The sequence below is a fragment of the Phodopus roborovskii genome, unplaced genomic scaffold (genome assembly GCF_943737965.1).
Source record: "Phodopus roborovskii unplaced genomic scaffold, PHOROB, whole genome shotgun sequence".
NCBI classification, from domain to species: domain Eukaryota; kingdom Metazoa; phylum Chordata; class Mammalia; order Rodentia; family Cricetidae; genus Phodopus; species Phodopus roborovskii.
In genome coordinates, this window is record NW_026126482.1 from 18,393,969 (window position 1) to 18,416,981 (window position 23,013).

General features: G+C 43.4%; 1 pseudogene; it reads right to left on the minus strand.

The window, feature by feature from the left end:
• Positions 1-8,448: 8,448 nt before the first annotated feature.
• On the minus strand, positions 8,449-10,814 carry LOC127229425 (uncharacterized; annotated as a pseudogene).
• Positions 10,815-23,013: the final 12,199 nt, after the last annotated feature.

Sequence of the window (23,013 nt, forward strand, 5' to 3'; positions counted from 1 at the left end):
CTTGAGTATCTAATTCCAATACTTGGCCAACTGGAGTCCATGGACTCTATAAAGAAAACTCTTCTCAGCCCTTCATGAGAGCTTTGCAATGCTCAAAAGCTCACATAAGCTTAATTCCAGAGACACCCATTTTAGTCAGAGGAGGAACATGGGTCTCAGTCCCTAGGACAAGCACCCCTGATGTGAGAGTGCCATCTCGGAAACCCTAGGTAAATGACCTTAGTTAATTGTCAGGGAATGCAAAGTATTAACAAGATGTTTAGAGCCCCAGAGTCTTTCCTCCCTGTTCTCGAACACTGAGCCCCAGGGCCCTTGGTGTCACTCATTGGACCCTCAGCTCCCAGTTTGGTGTTCCACTTTTGACTGATTTTAAGGGAAGAAGCAGGAATCTAGCATAAGACAGTTCGATGTGCGTGATCAAAGCCCAAATGTTCCTACCCACCGAGGCACCATTGCAAACAGTCAAATTGAAGAATAGGGCATGCAATGTAGGGTTTTTGAGCTTCTAATATTTTTCTGGTTGAACTACAAATTACCAAGACCAAATTTTAAAAAGTAGTTCTAAGGGTATAAACAAACATTTGTTTTATGCGGTAACTTTTCCCCTGAGAGAAATAAAGACTGCAAAGTAAACCACAGAAGTAAATTGAGGTTGCATATATGGTGAGTGAAAGACATAAAAATCAAAGAAATAATCGGAGCATGTATAACACATATCCATCTTCAACAAAAGAGTCTCGATAGCTTCATCTGTAAGAAGGAAACACTTGGTCCACATTTGTTAACTATGTCTGAATCTATACTATGAGACTGCTACATGTAGCTAGAAGGTAAGAGAACTCAGTCATTTCCTTTGAACTATATTTCCATCTCATAAATATAAACATATACATTTTCCACCCAGCACTTAGAGTTTGCAAAACAGGTTTAAATTATCGTATCCTTACTTAACTCAGAGCACAAAACTGGAATATATCCACAATAGTTTTTCTGCCTCCATCAATCATTACTAATAGTCTGTGCCACTAAACACCCCTTCCTGCCACCATGGACAGCATCTCCCCACCTGTTCTCAGCATGGTGATTATGATCAATACCTATGGCACAGAGTGGGTCAGAAAATGATGTCTTACATTTAGAGCATTTGGCCTCGAGGTCTCAGGGTTGCCTCCTCTCCAACCACATATCTAAGCCTAAGTGTTAGGGTAATAAAGTCGTTAAAAACCTATGAGCCTTCAGCAATGTGATTTTATAAATGCTACAACACATTGCACTAGACGCTGAATTGCCAAGCAGTAACCATGCACAACCAGAAATTGCAAGAGAATGATGACCCAGAAACAGCTCGGTGACTTTAGGCTGCCAGGAAGGCTTTATGGTTGCAGACAACTGACTTTCACCTGCACAAAGACAACATCACTTGGAAGTTAAAATTCCTTGGCTTGCTTTGGTATCTATCTTTGGATACATTTGATAAACTTAAAGGACAAGATTCATCAGGTGGAGCAATCGTATCACCAATTACAAGACTGTGTCTTACAACTGGGACCAAACATTAAGGCCAGTTTTACTTTGTAAAAATGCAGACTGTTAAACCAGAATGTGCTAATACCCTGGGAACCGTGGAGAGTCACACTGGCCCTTCACACCTGAGGGCATGCTTGATTCCCCCAGGTGGCTGATCTGAGTCAAGACCCTAAGGTACTGTTTGCTTTTCCTACTGCAGTAGGATGGCCGTTCCAGTGTGGCTTTCTTTCAGCTCTTGGTGATACACACACTCCAGAATGCCAGTGACATATGTAAACGTGGGACCAGGGCTCTTTTAAGTGAACCAATACAGTTCAGCAGTGTGTTCCATCCATGGCTGTTTATTTCTATTTTCTGGCTTTATTTGAAGGTGCCAAACTATTGAATCTTATGCCTGTGTGAGCTGGCATGGAAGGGCAAACAGGAGCCCTTATCTTGCTGTACTGACAACAAGCAGTTCTATGCTTCAGCACTAACGTGAGCCCCAACTCTCCAGGCTAGAATTCCCAGAGTGGGTTTCATATAGCTACATGTACAGAGTCCTTGTACTCGAATGTTAGGGTTGCTGACAAAGAGCTAAATAAAGCCGCACTCCCAGTACCTTAGAAAGAACTCAAATTGTATTTTTAGTACAAACTGTGCGACTACACTGTGTGACTATATAATGTGCCTTCGTTTTTGATAGCCTGATTGCCTTTCAGGGTGAAAGGAGAAAATGCTGATTTTTCTCCCCTGCTTATCTTCTCAAACCCGTTCTACTTCATTGTAATCAGGCTAGTATTTCATTACCTCATCGAAGAGTATTTAGTAGAGCATCTGCGAGCCACTCTGCAGGTAAAACTCAGTTTAAAAACAAGTCTTTAGTCTCAATACAGTGTTAGAATGAAGTGGAATTACTCAAAATTGCTGGCACACAAGAACAGGCTCAGGAACCCAGTAATCAGCAAGCTAACAGGTGTTGGGATCCCAAAGAGGGAGAAGGAATAAGAGATAATCATTGTGGACTGACACTTCCTATGGTTACAATATCCAGAATTCCAATCAACTTAACCACAACTCAAAATGGTCAATATCACAGGCTCCTTAACTATAAAATCAGCTAACAACAACAAAAATACAGTTCCTTTCATCCCATAAAATGTTCCCTAGCCAACCTACTTATACATGCTTTTTCTAAGTTACACTATATAACTTAATCAGATGTATAATTTTCAAGTTCTCAACATAGCATCTGTCCCCAATAAATGACATCAGCACACGTGTGTTTCTCCCAACAGGTCAACTGTAATCCTGCAAAACGGATGTTTTCTATCTCTCACAATAGTACCTATCATGTCTGGTACTTCCCTAAGTCTTCACTATCACATTTTAAATTTTATCTTTGTGTCTGCAACAAACTATCATGAAATGATCTGCTGGCTTGGGGCCATTGAAAAGGAGTGGTACCCACAACTTGAGCAGTTCCCTATCCAGTACTCTAATGCCCTTGGCAATTGCATCTCAGTCCTTGCCACTACACTGGTAAACACAAATGTAAACGCTGCCTGGATACCTGCCTCCGAGGGTGCTTTGAATGCCTCCCTTGGAGGAAAAAAATAAATAAATAAATAAATAAATCGCACGGCATTTTCCACTTGCCTAAAGCGTGAACACAATGTCTTCCAAAAACAATAGCAACGATGTCAGTGCCAAGTATCTCCTGGACGAGGTATTGGTCCAGCTAATAGCCTGGAAAGGCTGGATGAGGAGCCTGGGTATTATTCCCCACCATACAGTTCCAGGTCCAGGTCCAAAACCCAAAGGAACTTCAGAAACCACTTCTAAATGCGTGGACCACAAGCGTAAGAATGAGTTGACTTTTCGGAGATTTGTTGTAAATTAATAATTTTTTTAAAACATCTTCTATTTGTTCCTCCTACATCTACCCTACTCTGTAAGGAAATAACCATAAAACACGAAAGTCCTGGGGCAATTTTGGTTCTTTCTTTTCCTTCTAAAATCATCAAAGGCGATGGAGAGAGGTGGGAGAAAAGAGAAGAGAGATACCCCGGCAGGTGGTTATGGCTCTGCCCGTCCCTCAACTTGGTTGGGACAGAATAGGCGGTGTCGAGGGCTCTGTCCGGCCGCCAGTCGCGCGGCCCGAAGTTTGCTGCGGGTGCTGGGCGCGCGGGGTTCCCGGAGGCCGTGGAGGTGGGTGGCATTAGGGTGGCCCAGCAGGACGGCCGGTGCACCCCCGCGCCGGATGGACCCTGCGCTTGGGAGCTCCGAGGACCCCTCCCGGGCAGCAGACTGGTGCGCGCCTTACTTACCGGCTAGCGGCGGTGGGGACAGCTGGAGGACGGACGGGGGATCGATGGGAGGACCATGAGCCGCTCCGGTGGCAGCGGCGGTGATTGAGGGAGGCGCGGCGGAGGAGGAGCTCGGGAGCTGCGGGCGGGAGGGCCGCTTTGTCTCCACGGCAAACAGCCGACCCTACGTCACCATGGCAACCGCCAAGGCCGGGGCGGGCCAGGAGCCTGAACCCCCAAGCACCAGGGTCCGGGACTCCACTCTGCCAGGCCAGGGAACCCACGCTTTTCTCAGCAGTTAGGCTGTGCCAGCCAAAACAAGGACCCCACCCCCCACCCCGGGCCATGGCCACCATAGTCACTCCCAAGTCTCAGAGTCCCTTGCCAAAGACTGGGAGGATCCAGACAGCCCTAAGCCCAGAGTCAGATCTTAGTGTGAAAGACCTTATGAGTTCAGAGTCTCTCAAGGAGAGGCCTTTGCCCCAAGAGATGAGACCAGACCACTGGATGCAAGCTCAAGAGGCTGTTTATTGCTCACATAGGTACCTGTGGACGCTTCAGTCTTTCTGGAGACTGAGCGTGCCCAGGCCAGAATTTCAGGGAATTGTATAGGGTTTGGGCAGCAAAAAGCGGTCTTATAGAAGCAGATGCATAGTTACAGGGATTTCATTAGTTCATTCAAAGAAGGCAATTGTGGTCAACCAAGGACAGAGTTGTTTATTCGAGTTGGGCACAAGGAATTCAGTTATGACTATCTCAACATTCTGGTGGTCTCGATAGGATGTTCCCAGATATCGTCCTGCTGACCTTGCTCAAGCTGCAGACCACAGATATCCTGTGGTTGGCGTCAGATGAGAACATCTGGTTCCCTCTTGTACTTTCCCATAACTTGACCTTGGCAAGTTGGCAAGAGCAGATCAAACAGGCAATATGCATAGTGGGGGTCTTTCATTCCTCCATTTTTCTATTAACTGAATAAAACCCTTTACTCATGGTTGTTCAACTTCTAATTGTTTTATCTCTGATATTGTTGGGTCAAAACTAAGGCTTGAATTACTGACAAGCGCTCTTTCTTGAACTGTACTATTCAAAATGCAGGGACCCACGGTGAGAATTAAAAGGAATATAATTAGCGGTCCCATGATGGTGGATATCAGGCTAGTGAACCAAGGGGAACGATTAAAAAGCCTCTCAAACCATCCTCGTTGGGCTTCAAATTCTTTTTGTCTCTTTGCCAACCGATCCCGTAGTTTGTCTAGGGTCTGGGTCACAACTCCTGTTTTGTCCATGTAAAAACAGCATTCCTCTTTGAGGGTGGCGCATATGCCCCCTTCCTTTAAAAACAGAAGATCGAGTCCCCTCCTGTTCTGGAGAACTACCTCAGATAAGGAGACTAGGGAGTCTTTGAGATCTCTAATGGATCTTTCTATTGCCTTTAGGTCTGCAGTCATAGCAGTATGAAGAGACTCATATTGGCTTGACCTGACTCAAGGCTGCTGCTCTGTGCCTATTCCTGCTGTTATTCCAGCCCCTAGAAGAAGGGCCAGGGTGATGCTGACAGGCTCTCTCTTATATCTATGCTTGTTTTCAAAGAATTCATAAACAGTTTCTGAAGTATGATAGGTTGTACGAGGGTATAATTCAACCAGAACACAATAATCAGAAGCCTTATTCAGGATTTGTGCTGAAATGCAAGGAGTCAGCCCAGTGCTGCATGCCCAGTAGGTCCCATTGGGAGCTGAAAGATATTAGGTGCCTGGTAAAACCCATTGGGTCTGGATTCTGATGGCTTTTTGGGCACTGTGCCCAAGCAAAGCCCCTGGCCCGTGATCTCAGGGAGGGTTAAACTATGGCTAGGAAGATTTAAGCATTGTTGGAGGGGACTGGTATGGCTTGAAAAGTTTCCATTAATAGCTATACCTTCATAATGGGGGGGGTCTCGGAAGGAGACAGAGCCAACAATCTTTGGCTTTGTCAGGGTGCGTAGCATTGAGGGCCATGTAAGCCCCTTTAATCAGATTTAATAGTCTATCCCCAGTACATGGGATTGGGAATAAATGGGTGATATTAGGGGGAGCTAGCTGTGGCCTGGAGGGAAATTTTTGGTCTGCAAGCAAAGTTCAGCCCTATGGCTTGCGGGGCAGTGTCCCTAATTTCCAAGCGAATTTTAAAGACAACTCCTTTGTCCAGCTCTGGCAGGTACCATCTCAGCCCCCAAGTCTTGCCCTGTATACAAACTGCATAGTCCTTTTTTCCATGAATGGTGAAGTCAATTTTTAAAGGGAGACAATGATCCAAGCCCCCCCCCATTGACGGGAGGGTGGCAGTTTTCCCTGCCCAAGGGGGAGGGGATGGTGAATGTAATTTCGGTGCACTGTTATTAGGTCCCAAGACGAGCTGGGCTTCCAATAGGCATTCCCGGTGGTTTCACATCCCCATTTTTTGCAAAAGTATTCCTGATGTCCCCCACATCCTGACCCCTTGGATTGACTCAGCTGAGGACAGACATAGAAGTCTGATTGGGCTAGAAAACATCAGGTCTTGGGATTGCTACAACCTATCCATCCATCTCCTGTTCTAGGCATGTCCTTTTTAAGGGAGTCTGTACCATAAGTGTGGATGTCCCAAGTGTCCAATCCAGCAGCCAGTTGGCAAAAATCAGGGGTGAGACTAGGCCATCAGGTGCCAGGTAGATAGAGGCCAGAGGTTGACCAGACAACCTCACCTGTTTGGGAAATCATTTGCCAGGTCAAATGCCGGGGGGCATGGGGAGATCCAAACCTATGTACAAACCTATGTACAAAAGCATGCTTGCTAGCATTAGGAATGTAAAAGTCTTATCTTTAGGGGGTTTTGAGAATGTTGACCTTTCCATGTTGGTTCAGGTGGGGCAGCCTGGTCCTGGGTCTGATGTTCTGGTTTTGCGGCCTTCATGTGGGACGCATGGATCCAGGCAGCAATCCTGTCTACTTTCAGGGCAGTGGGAGTTGTCAGGAGCACAGTGTAGGGGCCCTTCCAGTGGGGCTTCAAGTTCTTAGTCTGATGCCTCCGAACCCAGACAGAATCGCCAATCTGGAAAGAGCGGGGTTGATAAGGGGTCCTCTGCTCCTCCCAATATGCAGCCACCAAAGGTTTCCAGACCTCTTCCTGGACTATCTGTAAGGCCCGGAGGTGTGCCTGCATGGAGGGGGTGTTTGCAAAGTCAGAAATATCAAAGAATGATACAGCTGGCAGTGCACTGCCATAAGAATTTCAAAGGGAGTTAGGCCATGAGGGCCTGGAGTGTTTGGCCCGATAGAGGGCCAGAGGTAGGAGCTGTACCCAATCTTTAGAGCCAGTTTCAAGCGTTAATTTGGATAAAGCCTCCTTAATTGTCCTCTTCATTCTTTCTACCTGTCCTGAAATCTGGGGTCTATATGCACAATGTAGTTTCCAATTGATCCCCAGTAACCTGGCCACCAATTGACTTACCTGGGAGAGGAAGGCAGGCCCATTGTCTGATCCTATTACCTGTGGCATCCCATATCTGGGAAAGATTTCCTCATAGAGCTTCTTGGTGACCATCTTTGCAGTCTCATGTTTGGTAGGAAACGCTTCCATCTATCCTGAAAAGGTATCTATGAAAACTAGTAAATATTTATAACCATATATGCCAGGTTTAACTTCAGTAAAGTCTATTTCCCAATGGACATCAGGCCTATGGCCGCGAAGCCGGATCCCAGGATCCAGTTTGGTTTTTCCTTGGTTGATGTGGGCACAAGCCAGATAGTTGGTGTTACTTGTTCCAGTAATAAATTCTGATTGGGAAGGTAAGTTCCAATTTCTAGCAAAGTTTTCATCTTTTTGGTGCTCGGATGAGTCAGTTTATGGATGTGGTCTATCAATATTCTTGCCATTTTTGTAGGCAGCATAATCTTTCCTTGGTAGACCCAGGACTGTCAATTGGGGTCATAATCTGCACCCAGTTTCTGAACAATGTCCAAATGCGTTTCATCTGGGGCCTTAGCTATCTCCTTTTCAGTCAATATGGTTATAGTCAATAGTTGGGGGCCCAAGGCTGCTTGTTTGGCTGCTTCATCAGCCAAGCAATTTCCTTTTGCCTCCAGGCTTTCCCCCTTTTGATGTCCAGGGCAATGCATTATGCTCAGTTTCTTGGGAAGGAACAGGGCCTTTAACAATGTCAAGATCTCATTTTTATTTTTAATTTCTTTGCCTTCTGATATCAAAAGGCCCCTTCTCTGATAAATTTCCCTGTGGACATGGGCGGTGGCAAAGGCATATCGGCTATCAGTGTATACGTTAAGCCTCTTATCTGCTGCCATCTGGAGAGCCTGAGTCAGAGCAACGAGTTCGGCTCGCTGAGCAGAGGTACCTCCAGGGAGTGCAGTGGCCCATGTGACCTTTGTGGCAACCATCACTGCAGCTCCTGCCAATCTCTCACCATTTAGTAAGTAGCTGCTGCCATCTGTGAACCAGGTGTGGTCCGCATCCTTCAAGGGCTGATGGGTTAGATCAGGCCGTGTTCCATGCATTTCTGCAAGGATTTGCTGACAGTAGTGGGATGCTGGTCTCTCCAGCAGTGGTAACAAGGTGGCTGGATTCAGGATTACTATTGGCCCAAACTGGACCCTGTCTACATCCAGGAGCAGAGGATTGATATTGAGTTAGATGGGCGGGCGTTAGATAGCCATCTATCTGGTGGTTGGCAGATGAGGGACTCAACTGTGTGTGGCGCCAGTATGATCATTGGCTGTCCCAGAGTCAATTTGGTGGTGTCCTTGATTCGGACTGCAATCGCCTCCACCATTCGGAGACATGGGGGCCATCCTGATGCAACTGGGTCTAATTTCTTGGACAAGTAGGCAATGGGCCGTCTCCAGGGTCCCAATCTTTGGGTTAAGACTCCTTTTGCATAGCCCGGTTTTTCATCAACAAGTTCAAAAGGCTTGGTGACGTTTGGCAAGTCCAGGGCTGGCGAGGACAGCAGGGCCTGCTTGATAGTATCAAAAGCCTGCTGTTGTTCCTCAGTCCAGTCAAAAGGGGTGTCTTGCTTGGTTAGCGGGTAAAGGGGGGGCACTATCTCTGCAAACCCTGGAATCCAGAGTTTACAGAAGCCCGCAGTCTCCAAAAACTCCCTAAGCTGACATTGGTTTTTGGGGATGGGTATGCGAGATATGGTCTCTTTGCGGGCAGGTGTCAACCATCTTTGCCCGTCCATTAGCTTGTATCCTAAATAGGTGACTTCCTGTCTGCATATTTGGGCCTTTTTGGAAGAGGCTCGGTACCCTAGGTTCCCCAGTGTTCATAGTAGGGCCCCGATACCTGTTTTACAGTCCTGTTCAGTGGTGGCCGCAAGGAGGAGACCGTCCACGTAGTGCAGTAGGATCAGAGATGGATGCCTGATCCAGAAATCTGCCAGGTCTTGGTGAAGGGCCTCATCAAAGAGAGTGGGGCTATTCTTGAACCCCTGGGGTAGGCGTGTCCAACTCAATTGCCCTGAAATGCCCAGTTCTAGATCCTTCCATTCAAAGGCAAATAGAGACCGACTCTGAAGGCTCAGCCTCAGGCAAAAGAAAGCATCCTTTAGGTCCAGAACAGTGTACCAGGGATGAGTAGGAGGCAGAGTGCTTAGTAGGTTATAGGGATTTGGCACCGTGAGGTGAATGTCCTCCACTCGCTTATTGACTTCCCTAAGATCTTGGACTGGCCTGTAATCCCCGGTTCCTGGTTTCTTTATAGGCAGAAGTAGAGTATTCCATGGGGATCGGCAGGGGACCAAGATCCCCTGGTCTAATAGTCTCTTAATGTGGGTCTTGGCTCCTTGATATGCTTCATTAGACATAGGATCCTGTTTAATAGAGATGGGGTGGCGGTTGCCTTCAGGGGTATTATTTGGGGTGGCTATTGTATGGCCAGCCCCATGCCCCCTGTTTCTGCCCAGGCCAGGGGATATTGTTTTAGCCATACGTCCATTCCTTCCTGTTGCTCAGGAGGCTTTTCAAAAAGTCTATATTCGTTCTCCAATTGCAAAGTCAGTATTTGAAGTGGAGCCCCTTGTGGGTTGGAGACTTTGGCTCCTGATCCTTCAAAATGGATTTGGGCTTTTAATTTGGTCAGTAGATCTCGGCCCAGTAATGGATATGGACAGTCCGGTACATGCAAAAAGGAATGTGAGACTACCTGATGCGAAGTGAACTTTTCTCTCCGTGGTCCATCGGTATTGTTTTCCTGTGGCCGCTTGTACCCAAGCTGTTTTGGTACTCAGTGGCCCATCCGTTTTGGTGAGAACCGAATGTTGGGCTCCAGTGTTTACCAGAAAGGTGACTGGTTGCCCCCCCCACTCTTAAGGTTAGCCTGGGCTGGGGGGGGGCTCCTGTCCCTGACCATCCTAGTCTTCATCTAGGGCTAGAAGCTGAGTTGGTCTCTGGGGTCTGTCCCCGCGCCTCTGATTTCTAGGTCTCTTAGGGCAATCTTTGTCCCAATGGCCTTTTTCTTTGCAGTAGGCACAGTGGTCTTGATCTACCCGGGGTTTCCTTCCATCTCCCTTTCTCTCTCGATTCCCTGGATTATGACTACTCTGGGCTACAGTGGCCAGAATTTTACTTAACTTTCTCTGGTTCCTATGATCTTTCTTTCTCTCTCTCCTCTAGCTCCTTCTTTAATTTGTCCTCTCTTTCCTCCTGCAACTTTCTAAGTCTTTCTTCTTTCTCTTCAGGTGTCTCTCTCTCATTAAAGATTTTTTTCTGCTTCCTTTATTGAGATCCTGCAGGCTATAATCTTGTAAATTATCTAGTCTTTGCAGTTTAGTCCTGATATCCAGAGCCAACTGCCAACTGCCATATGAAGGCCATGGAAACATTGCTCCTTTGTTCGTTACTATCAAGATCAAAGGTTGTATACATATGGTAGGCTTCCTTTAGCCTTTCCAAAAATGCAGTCGGAGTTTCCTCCGATCCCTGGGTTATCTGTCTTACCTGAGCCAAATTTGTGGGGCGGCATCCTGCACCAAGGAGGCCCACTATGAGTAACTGGCGATAAAGACATAGGTGTCCCCTACCTGCAGTGGTGTTAAAGTCCCAATCGGGATGATTTAGGGGAAAAGCCTCCTCAATTTCATTAGGCAACTGAGTGGGCCTCCCGTCATCCCCCAAGATGTTCTTCTGGGCTTCCAGGAAGACGCATTGTTTTTCTTCCAAAGTGAGGAGGACCTATGAAAGCTGTTGGCAATCATCCCAAGTAGGTTGATGGGTTATTAGGATGGATTCAATTAGGTTAGAGAGAGCTACAGGGTCCTTGGAGAAGGAGGGGTTGTTAGATTTCCAGTTATAAAGGGCGGACGCCGAGAAAGGCCAGTATTGGAATTGGCCTCCTTGTCCAGAAATAAAATGGTTTGAAAAATACAGGGAGGAGCTGGGTGTGGTGACACATGCCTTTAATCCCAGCACTCAGGAGACAGAGGCAAGCAGATCTCGGTGATTTGCAAAGTAAACCTGGTATGCAGAATGAATTCCAGGACAGATAAAAGTTACACAGAGAAACCCTGTCTCAAAAAATAAAAAGTAAAATAAACAGAGTAATAATAAAGCCACGTAAAGATGAAAAGCTCAGAGAGAATCTGGTTACTGTATGGTATTATATTGTCTTTGTATTGTTTGACTGCTGAGGAAACAACTGTTAAAACAAATGCTGCTGAATTAAATTCAATTTATATATTTTAAAAATGCTTTGACTCAAAAATTTAAGTCTAAGGACAAGTTACTTGGGAAAAGGATTTCTACTTTTGTTTCCACAGAAAATAAAAAGCTGTGGATTCCTTCCAGACTAACGTGGTTTGATCAAGCCAGACCCCCTGAAACAGCGTTCCTGGTGATCCAACATTCAAAACAGCTTGGACAAAGCAGCCTCGCAGACTATAACCAGGATTTCTGTGTCTTCTTAGGATTCCCCCATGACAGTGCCCTTTACCAGCAGGAAGTAGTTTAGAAAGAACGACACCCAAATTCCCAAATTTTGTTTATAAATGTTTGTTTTCATTTAAATGGGATTGGTTATAAATGGTTAATGATCACAACCAATATTGTTTTAAAGGTAAAAAGGGGATTATGGTATAGATATGAATACTTTGTTTTGGAAAATGGATTTTCATTTATTGATACAATTTAAGGTCAATTTTGTGATATGTGTATTTCTCCTCTTGTTTAGATATTGTGTTTATATAAATAATTTAGAAATGTAATGTATAATTTAGTACAGATTATAGATAATTACCTATGATTGTCAAAGCTTAGAGTTAAGTTAGTTAGGTTTTTCAAGATACACAGAGATGTATTTGAGATAGATAGGCATTCTTCAAACCTTTCAAAGACCTACAGAATATGGCATTTAAAATCCTTTAGGGTTTTTCTTGACAGTGAGACATAAATGCTCCTGGCAACACCACCTGCATCACAAAGGAAGATGGACCTTGAAGAAACGCGTTATGGAGTTTACTTCCAATATGGCAAGACACTAGTCTTGGACAAGATACTGTTCTTGTCTGGATTGTTTGACTTTGTGCTATATAAACTGGACATGCAGGACCCACAGAAAAGTGACTGCTGATTCAAGATGGACATTGCTACAGAGTTCCTGCTTCATGGAAGAGTCTGCCAGACAGTCTGCAGGACACAGAGAAAAGTGACTGACAAACTGCCAATACAAGAAGACAGTTTAAAGTTTCCTGCTTTGCTGAAGAGTCTGCCAGACACACTATGGCCTATGGACTGAAGATGGAAGATTACAGAAGAACTTCAGGTGACTGAAAAGGCAAGATGTCTCTGTCATTTCTAGAGTTTATATACTATCCTTCTGTGGTCTTTGAAGGAGTTGAAGACAGATAGTTATGGATATAGTTTTCCTTAGTTAAGCTTAAAGATAAGTTACATATAGGACTTTAGACTCACAAAGATAAAATAGATGATGGAATATTTTCTTCATATCTTGCTAAATGTTAATGGACTAAATAGTGTTAACTGTGATTCTTATTTGATAACTGAAATGTGATATATTTTGCTATGTTAAGGTTAAAACCCTTCTTTTTATTTAAACAGAAAAGAGGAGATGATGGGAGATGTCATTCTGTAAATGTTTCTCATACTGGTTACTGAATAAAGCACTGTTGGCCAATAGGAAAGGAAGATAGGAGGGACTAGGAGACAAGGAGGAAATAGGAAGTAGAAAGAGTCAAGATGGAGAGCCTGAGAAAGCAGTATGCCACCCGGCTCCCCGGTAAGAGAAATACATAGATCAGCAGAAATGGGTTAATACTTAAGACAGAGCTAGCCGATAAGAAACTAATACCGGGCCAACAAAATTATATCTAATACAGAGTCGCAGTGTGTTAATTGGGGCAGGCGCGGCGGGACAAGAGTGGCGGCGGGCGAAAAACTGTACTCCTTACAGGTACTAAGCTGCAACAGAACACAACACCCTTCCTCCTCCTCCTTCTCCTCTGCCATTGCCACCAGCAGCAAGCTTTGATTATGCTGCACTTCTGGTCTCCCGCCACCAAGCCAGACACCTGGCATGCCAGGGGCTCCCCTAGGAAGGGAAAGGGGGCCTTTACTTCTGATTATACACACGGGATGCTAAACCACAACTTTCACACACAGGCTGCAGTGTGAAGTTGAGATGCTGCCACACTGCTTAGGGACTGCTGAGCATCTACCATGAATATCAAGTGACTATGCCACAGACAGGCTATATACTGCAGACCGTGACACTTAGGGAAGGAACTAGGATTCCTTGGCACAGTCTAGGCATCCTCGACAGGAAATTTTTAGAGAAGGAGGGAAAAGTACTAGCAGGCCATGGGGTCACCTGGAGGGCAGGTCCCCTGGGTGAGTCATCCCTCCATACTATGTTTTCTTGAAAGTTCAGTGATTAAATCCAAATTCTACAGTGTCTTCCCTTGGACCTCAGTGAGCAGGGCATTTACTTCCCGGTATTTGTAAATCCCCAAAGAAGTGTCAATCCCATGTTAACCCTCTGGAGAATTGTTGTTCTCTGGGCTTGGTAGCTATCTGACAAGGACACACCAAAACAAATGTATTACCAATCAAGGCCACATGTATTAACTAATGAAAATGGAAGATCCATTTTATGTAATAAAATGAAAACATTTCATTCCTAAGGAAGGTTGCCTGCTCCTTTTTGATGAGAAGATTGGTGCTTCCAGATGAAGTCAAGGGAGAGAAATCTTTCTGACAAGCCATTAAGTCATTTGGAGACATGTATCCAAACTCAAAATGCTTGAACGTTCCTTCCAGCTATCTGAATCTGTGAAATGTCACACAGAAATCCATGAATAAGTAATGAGTGCTACGCAAGGTTGTACATCCAGCACTTTTCTACCCAAAAATAAATAATTGAAGTAAATTGTATACCAACCAACAGTGATCTGGTTAAATAAATGTGGTACAGTTGCACTGTATAATACTATACAACCATTAGAAATAATAAAATGTAACAATAAATACATACTCAGTTTCCTGTTACAAGAAGGATGCTATGGACACCTGCACCCCAGCACCATGGTTTAGGTGAGATTATATCGCTGTCTTTTTTCCCCATCATTTAAAAAAAAAAAGTGTTTGCCTAGGGTAAACCCAGACTGTACAAAATGTTTGATAACTACCTAGGACAGACAGTGCTACGGTTTAGGTAGGGTTCCCACACACACACACCTCCACAAAGACCTCATAGGAGAAACTTGGTCTACAAAGTAACAGCACTGCGATTTCAGGACCTTTGATGGGTGAAGTATAACTGAGAGGTGAATAGGTCACCACTACCCTTCACAGAGGGACCGATACTCCCGGAATAAGGCAGACCCTGCAGGATGGATTAGATTTTGCTTCACTTGATTTCACTCTCCATACCATGAGATCTCTCTCGAAGGCGCTCTTGCCAGAGCGGGAGCTAGTACCATGCTTGACAAAACTTTGGGGCCAAATAAAATACCCAGCCTTGGATATTTTGTTATGGTGGCACGAAATGAGCTAAGAAAGACAAGCAAAAGAGATGAAACAAAGAAAGGGAAGGAGACAGGGAGGGTACAAGAGCTGGGAAAGGGACAGGAGTAGGTACTTAACAACTAGAGTAGGAATTGAAAGGACGGTTGCAACCACATACAATGCAGCACTGTTTAGATTCTTGGCGGTGGTTTTCCTAAATGAGCATTTGTCAAAAAAAAAAAAAAAAAAAAAAAAAAAGTAAAAACAGAGACTATTTTATACAGTTATAAATATCAAAAACATTCATGGACCAATATATTGCCTTGATTGGAAGTTCAATATTCATGGACTTATACATCATTATATTGATTGGAGACTAAATACAGAAGAAAGTAGGGTCATTAAGTGGCCAATCCCACTTTCAAATATCGGGCACTTAGGAAAATCTGCATTGCTTCCCTACTTAGAGAATTCCTGAGGAAACTGCTTTTGCCTTAATATGTGAGAGTCTTCTAGCCTGGGCCTCCTTTTCTACTGGTGATCCCTTTTATATCAATACAGCATGAGCCATATAGGGTAGGTATACAAATCAGTCACTTATTAATTATAAATGACAACTAACTTTCAAACATAATTTTTAATATATGTATTTTCACCTCTTACAGGAGAGGAAAGCAAATCTGTTTACTAACAAGATGTGTATGCTTATTTATTTTTCATAAAGAATTAAATCGTGGCTGAATGCTGCAGGACATGGAACATCTTTAGTGTTGCTTGGAGTTGGCTGATTTGTTTTTATAATCATTAGTACTCAGACTGCCATGTCACATAAATGCATAATACTAAATGTCAGAAGAATGTTTAAAGCCATTTCAGAAATTCTTGGAAATTCATTCTGTCCTACTCTCAAGCCAAAATTCACTGCATGATGTTTTTTAATCAATTCAAATCTCGAAGACCAATTTTAAAATCAAACATTCTAACAATATATAACCTAAAGATATGCTATTATTCCATTCACATGTTAAGGAATGACATCAGTAAAATATCTGAAGTCTTTGTGTTTGTAGTTGAGCAGAAAACGCTGTTCATAGCCTGCAATTGTTTTGAATCCACGCTGGGCAGTAGCCTGATGGTGGTGGTGCATGCCTTTAATCCCAGCACTCAGGCAGGCCTCTGTGAATTCAAGGCTAGACTGGTCTACAAAGTGAGTTCCAGAACAGGTTCCAAAGCTACACAGAGAAAACCTGTTTCAAATAAATAAACAGATAAAATAAAAAACAAAATATGAGTAGTGTTTGTTGGTGCTGTGTGCATGGTGGCATGTACAGCACAAAGTGCATGTGTTGCATGTTTAGAACCAAGGCTTCAGTGACATCTGGGATACAAGATGGGCAGCATCTTGGATTCATTCATCACTTCATTTTGAATTAATTTTTGGTCATTAGCATTCCAAACCCTTTTACTGTGACCCTTGCCTGCAGTTACAGGATCACATCACACAGTTTAAGAACCTTTGGTCTAGCCATTCACATTGATCTGGGAGACTTAGCTTTATCCTAAGCTCTGCCTCCATGCTATCTCTTGGGCAGAATGAAATAGTTGTGAGGAAATTACTATTCCTACTGTGCCCTGTTTCCCGCCGGGTGGATCACACATGTTAAAGGGGTAGTTTTAATCTAACCTGAATGAAGGGACTGTAATAGGATGTTAAAAGTATTGTGTGGGCTTCGGGAGAGACAGAAGAGCAGTACAGAGCACTTCCTGAGGACCTGAGTTCAGTCCCCACAACCCACAACTGGTGGTTCACAACCATCTGCAGCTCCAACTCCGGAGGATCTGATACTCTTCTGGCATCCATGGGCACACACACACACACACACACACACACACACACACACACACACACACACACACACACACACACAGCATTTCTAACACATACATACACACACATAAAAATAAATCTTTAAAATTACATGATGTGTCTCTATGACCATGATGTCTAATGTTGGTTGTCAAGTTGACTGTATCTGGAATCAACTGAAATACAAGCAGCAGGAAAACTCCTGGGAAGGGTTCTCTTGATTTGATTGTCTAAAGCAGGAAGCCCCACCCTCGGTGTGGACAGTACCTTCCGGTAATGCTGAGACAAATGGGCATGGAAGAAGGGAATTTTGCCTTTTGCCTGCTTGCCCTCATTCTCAGTCAGGTTCATCTAGAACCTACTGCTAATAGAGACTAAAGAGCAGCAGCTCTCCAGGAATCCTCCAGGCCTTCAGCATCACACTGGAACTGCTGAGACATCCAGCCTCATGGACTGAACAACTACATGAGTCTCATCCTCTCCAGTGTGAGACAGCCATTATTGGACTACACAGACCACATCCTGTAATCCACTCTAATAAATCTTTTAATATACAGATTATATTTTAATATGTGTATATTCATTCTATCAGTTCTGTTCCTTTAGACTAATATAGCCCATGCAACTGGCCTTTCATTTTCTTGTGATTTTTTTAAAATGAGATTAATTAACAAATTTGCTTTCCTAAAATGATCCTCTGAAGTTAAATAGCCCAATATGGCAGCTACTAGCCACACGTGAGTTAGCCACTAGCTAAACCAAACTGACATGCTAAGAAAGTGAAAAGGGCCAAGTCTTCAAGACTTAGTAAGATTTTTTTTTTCAGCACAATGTCTTAATAATGTTAATATGGGTTACATGTTGAAATAATATCTTAGATATATTGGACTAAATAAAATATATTATTGAAATTACAACACCTGTTTCTGCTTTCAAACACAATTACTAGGCATGGTTAAATTTTATTGATATGCCATATTGCACACCACTTAAAAACTGATGCTTATGGCAAAATATAATTGAGAGATTCAAAGTCAGCTAGTCTTCATTGTTGTTGTTGTTTTTGAGACAGGGTTTCTCTGTATTGCTTTGGAGCCTGTGCTGGAACTCACTCTGTAAACCAGGCCGGCCTAGAACTCAGAAGAGATCTGCCTGCCTCTACCTCCGGGATGGTGGGATTAAAGCTGTGTGCCACCAACGTCCTGCTAGTCGTCTTAATCTGTACATAAAGAAAGACACCTTGGGAGGCCAAGTAAGAAATCTGCCACAAATTTGAGGCCAGCCTGGGTTCCACACAGAGTAAGATGTGCTACCAGAAAATTTAAAAATTCAAATAAATAAAATTACCTCATTAATACTCCTCAATGTTTAAAGGATAGTTTTTTAGCAAATGATTTCTCTTTACTAGAAAGCTAGCATGAGATTTTGCTCATGCATATAGATTTTAGAAATATTTCAGCCAAGACACTAATGTCTGATTGTTCAACAGGAGTTTGTCACCTGTGAAGAAGGGCTTGTACGGAGGTCCAGTGGGTTGCTAAATCAGGGCCCTGGGTATAATCCCCAAGGCTGAATAATTTCTGTTTCTGTGTTCTTATTGTTACTCTTTGTTACAGCACTTGATAAATTCACCAACCTTCAGTTCAGGCTAGCATCCATGTGACAACCCTTTCCTCTATCTAGCTCAGCAGTTCTCTGCCTTCCTAACGCTGTGAAGCTTTAATACAGTTTCTCATGTATAATGACCCTCAACCGTAAAGTTATTCTGTGGCTACTTTGTAACTGTAATTTTGTTACTCTTATGTATCATAATGTAAATATTTTTGGCGCTGGAGAGTTGACAAAGGTGTGGAGACCCACAGGTTGAGAAGTACTGCTCTAGATGCTCTGAATAGAACTAAACCAAGACATCCCATTTTAACTCTTTCTCCCCTGAATCAGGTATAAAGTTGCCAATAATAAAACAGGTATTTTGATTCATTCTGAGGAGCAAAATAAACCGAATTTTCAAATCCCAGAAAAGCATTCATTGTAATTCCAGCTTGGTATATATGAACCTTTCCAGGTTTAACAAAACACAGCAAACACCCTCAAGTGGTTCACAGTGTATTGTAATAAAAATTCCAACGTGCAAAGTAAATGACCCCTCCCTCCTGAAGCATTTTTATAAAACTTTTCCTACTCTATAATTTATATTTTGCCCTCCAAATGATAACTCACACTTATTGTACAGCATGTCCAAGGTCACAGAGCCCACACAGAAGACTTGCCAGACTCTAAACCACTTCTCACAACAGATTTGACAAAAGGGAAAAGAGCATGTGTTCAGTTTTACTTCCTGACATAACCAAAAGCTAAAGGAAAGGCCTGCAAGAAGGCTCAGCTGGCAAAGTCTGATGGTATGAGTCAGATCCCTGGGACCCACATAGCAGAACAGACTCCCACAATCTGTCCTCTAGCCTTCTTACGTATGTTTGCGACACCTGTACACACAGAGAGGCACACACATAAGCACACGCATGCATGCATGTGCACATCTCTGTACACCGATTTATGTTGAATTTTTTAAATTGAATTTTTTAAAAAACTAGAAACAACTGTCCTTTTTTAAAAAAAAAAAAAAAAAAAAAACTTTCAATTATTTGAAAGCTTGAGTCCAAATGTAGTCCATTAAGATCTAAGTTCTGGACGAGGCAGAGAAAAACACAGGAGCTGCAATGCTCCCTCCCCACAGCCTCAACTAAGCAACAGCTCTTTGGACCCCTGCCTTCCAGCCATGTCCTGACACTGTTTAATAAGGTGATGTGAGCACATTCAAAACACATTTAAAAACACTTGTTTTTAGCTTAAAATATTTTTTATGGCTTCAAGTTTGCTTTCTTCTGGAACTTTTAAAATTCATCTGAGAGGCAGGAGAAGGGGAGGACAGTATTTAAGAATGGTTAAAAGGCTTGAAGTTCAGAATTCAGAAATTCCTTTCTAGCTGCCATAAGGTATTGAAGGAATATACTCAAAAAATAAAAAAAGGCAAATATTCATTCTCATATCCTGGCAAGTAGAAGCAAACTTCAATGTCTTCCTATCCTCAAAGTGGCTGGAGAACTAATGTCTGATACTGACTCCTGAAGACCCTGCTCCTATCCTTTATACCCCTCTAGCGCTGGGATTAAAGGCATGTGATTCCAGGTGCTGAGACATCTTTGTGTGAGCTGTTTCTCTTTAGGACTAGATCAATCTCGTGTAGATCTGGGTGGCCTTAGACTCACAGAGATCGGTCTACTTCTTAATCCTGAGTCCCAGGATTAAAGGTGTGCACCACCACCTCCTAGCCTCTGGCTGCTGGGATTAAAGGTGTGTATCACCACTGCCTCTGTATAGCTTGAAGCTGACTTTGCTTTCTGAATCCTCAGAATATTACTTATAATTTATTAAAGCAATATATGACCACAAGTCCCAAAGAGCAATTCAAATAAAATTTGTTTCAAATGATGCAAAGAAGGAACCCGTTATCATTCTCAACACCTTCATCTTACTGATCGTCTAAGGAAAATAAAGAAAACCTAGAGCCCCAGAACAAGAATTTTACCTGACTTGGTTCTCTGAATGGTACATTGGCTTCCAAAAGACTCTGGTGTACCCTTGCCACTTTCAGAATAAAGAATTTAGAGAGGCGAGACAGACGGCTCAGTGGGTAAAGTGCTTACTGAACAAGCATGTGGGCCTGAGTTCAGATCTCCAGCACCCATGTCAAAGCTGGGGTGGCAACACATGCCAGGGCTGGGCCAGAAGAGGGCTCAGAGACGGGTGGGTCCAGGGTATGCACCGGCACTGCAATGGTAAACTACAGGTTCATTGAGAGAACCTGTCTCAAAATAAATAAATAAAATAAAATAAGGTAGAGAGCGATGGAGAAAATGCCCAAAATTAACCTCTGACCTCTGCATGCATGTGCACAGGCAAGTGCCCAATACAGAGCTAGTGAATGAATGAACAGAACTGGCTAGCAATCCAACAAGAGAGAGAGAACTTAAAGGGACATCCAGCCTTTTCATCAATTCTCAACAGCATCGCAAAAATTACTTATACAGCTGAAAATCCTGCCTCTTTCTGCAACCCACTCTACAAAGGTGTGATATGCTTTGATATATCTCTTCTGCTAAATCTGAGCTGTCTGGCTTATTAAAGAACAGTATGAGAAAAGTTGCTGTTAACTGGAGGAACATAGCCCTCATAACTCTGGGGAGTTAAAAAAGTAAACCAGGTAAGGGCCAAGAGGTGGTGGTGCACACCTTTAATCCCAACACTCGGAGGAGGCAGAGGCAGGTGGATGTCTGAGTTCGAGACCACCTGGTGTACAGAGTGAGTTCCAGGACAGCCAGGCTGCACAGAGAAACCCTATCACAAAAACAAAAAGTAAACCAGACTGAGAAAGATGGTCTTATTCATCCTTCACTAGCCCCTTGTGTTTATTATGCAGTCCACTTAAAAATATAGAAATACAGACATATTACTTGCCAATGAGGAGAACCACATGGAAACAGAAAGTTAAAAATTAAATACTTTGTAATTCTCTGCCAAGAGCTCCCCATGACAATATTCAGCCAAATATTCCTCGGCCAAATTATTAGTTTGATATTGATCAGATCACATTAAGGTAAATTTTTGATTACTTTAATCTGATTCACATAAATTTTGTTGGGAACTTGTCAACTTCAGGTGGTATGGCTGGAAAATGCTGATTAAAGAATACTTTGTTTCCTTCTCTTCAATGGTAATTGAAGCCCACATCACTCTGGGGACCTCTCTGAACTTCTCAGAGATTGAATAGCAAACACCCCTCCAGAGGCCACCAATCCTTAGTCCTCAGGTGGTGGCTGTTTAGGGAGCTAGTAGAGGAAGAGCCTAACCAGAGGACTTATGTCACTCATGAAACAGGTGGGGAGGTCTTTGAAGGTTACACCTTCTTCTGCTCCCTGATCTCTACTTCCTGTCCGTAAGGAAGGTAAGAAGTTTCCCTACACTGCATCTTTTCTGCCATGATGCTCTGTTCCAGCTCAGGGGGCAGAGCCACCATGGGTTAAAATCTCTGAAACCATGGACAAATAAGTCTCTCTTTCTTTAAGTTGCCTCAGGCATTTGTCACAGCAACAGAAAAGTAACTAATACAGTGTCCAGCATTCACTCAGTCACAGCTTACCTCATCCTCTGGCAAGGACGAGTCAGAATGTAAAGTACTTCCAATATTATCTATTTAAGTCATTTACTTACTGATCCTCACACAGACACAAATTAGCATTTAGAAAGAATTTATTATTTCATCATATATTAAATGAGGGTGTTGAGGCCAGTAACACTTTCATAAAACATATTGATCAGAGAGACCCCATGAGGCCCTAATGTCATAATACCATTGGGGTAAGAGGCTAGAGCAGGAATCAAAGGGAATCGTGTGTTATATGCATCATTACAAATAGTAAAAGCCTTTCAAAGGCCTTCTTGGTGACTAGCTCTTCTGAACAGGATACACCATCTGAACGTACTAGACCATCAAAGGCAAGCCGAGGGTGTTGCGACCAGACAGGTTCTTCATGCACAAAGCACACATAGCGTCAGAGGAAAGGGACACATGCCAGTGTTTGCCATCCAGGTGAAAATGTACCTTGCTTTGCTACATGGGCACAGGTCGAAAGAAGTGCCCAGCCATATACCTGTTAACTGCAGCCCAGCGTGTCAGATCTGCAACAAACTCTGTTGCATGGAGTAAGACAGTCTCCAGTCAGGGTTAGTGCCATCAAACAAAGCACTGCTCCAGCCAACATGAGCATGTTGCTTTTCTTGTAACTGACAAAATACCCAAGAAAAGCAGAGAAAGGGAGTATTTATTTTGACTGACAATTTGAAGGTGCTATCTGTATTGGTAGGGAAGGGACGGCAGCGGGAGTATCGAGTGGCTAGTCACATTGAGCCACGTTACACAGCAGGGAGCAAACAGAGTTCTATTTGCTTTCTCTGTTTTGTTTGGTTCCTTACCCATGGGACAGTGTCACCCACATCCAGAGTGGCCTCCCCTCTTTAGTTGGCATTCTCTATAACACCCTCACAGGCACATACAAAGGTTTGTCTCCTACGTGGGTCTAAATCCAGCCAAGTTAGCCACTCAGATCAACCTTTACGAAGGGCCAACGGACAGTTAAGAGAATGTTCTTCAAATGAAACCAATGTTATCAGTAAAATCTCACTTTACAATTCCAAACTAAAGGTAGAAACATCCTTCTGCCATATCTTAGTTTCTTTTGTTCTACTATAACAGAATGGCTAAGGCTAGGTGGTTTACTGA